Genomic DNA, 852 nt, shown 5'->3' with positions numbered 1-852 from the left:
CAGGGCTATGGTTAATGCCCGGCGTGTTTTAAATCTCTGACTTCATGTGCTTTGATATGTCTCCACGACCGCTTACTTTTCTATGCTGTTGCCAGAGGCTGCCTAGCCGGGCCTGTGTCTCCCGCTGACCTTTAAGGCCAGCACTGCATTCAGATGTTGGGCTTTTCCAATTTTGCTCAAATAACAAAATCAACAGAATTTTTTCAAATTAGATTCCCAGCGAGAAGAATTACAGAGGAAAAAAAATCATATTATGTACATATATGTATATACATACGTGTATGTGTGTATATATATGTATTTTTACATTTTTTTTTAATCCTTGTTTAAGCCTGGGCGGGAACCAAAGAGCAAAGCGCGTGCGGCTCCCTGCCCCCTGCCGCCAAGAGGCAGTCCTGTACACACGCGGTCCCTTCCCTCCGATTTCCCCTGACAGCTCGCGCTACTTTTCCCGGCTATTGTTCCGTGTCCCTGGTGCTTCCTCCTCCCCCGTCCTCCATCCTCCTTGGGCGCCTTGCCCGCTTTGTCCCGCCAGCCACCGCAGTCCCGACTCGCCGGGGTCAGGGAGCCGCCAGCATGCCCTCCAGCAGCCCGCGCGCCGGCCGCAGGTGCGCGCCGCCCCGCCCTGCCCTTCCCGCGGCCCCGCCCCAGCGCTGACGTCACAGTGACGCGCAGCCCGCGCAGGCGCAGCTCGCCAGTACCCCCTCCCCGCGGCCGGCAGCCCGCTCGGTATTATGATTAGCGCTGGGTGCGGGGTTTCGGCGGCCGGGAGGGAGTTGTCGGCGCCGCGGCCGCTGCGGACGGACGCTTCCCTGCCGGCTGAGGTAGGGGCGAGCGCGGAGCGCGGCGGGG

General features: G+C 59.5%; 1 protein-coding gene across 1 annotated transcript in view; it reads left to right on the top strand.

Annotated features, from left to right (window-relative positions):
* Positions 1–693: 693 nt before the first annotated feature.
* SNRK (SNF related kinase) overlaps positions 694–852 on the top strand; it is a 69,697-nt gene continuing 69,538 nt past the window's right edge. Inside the window, 1 exon segment of the mRNA XM_017876323.1 lies at positions 694–824. The gene's annotated coding sequence lies outside the window, so the exon portion shown is untranslated.

The sequence above is a fragment of the Rhinopithecus bieti genome, unplaced genomic scaffold (genome assembly GCF_001698545.2).
Source record: "Rhinopithecus bieti isolate Rb0 unplaced genomic scaffold, ASM169854v2 scaffold_9581, whole genome shotgun sequence".
NCBI classification, from domain to species: Eukaryota; Metazoa; Chordata; class Mammalia; order Primates; family Cercopithecidae; genus Rhinopithecus; species Rhinopithecus bieti.
This window is presented reverse-complemented; position numbering and strand designations above follow the sequence as displayed.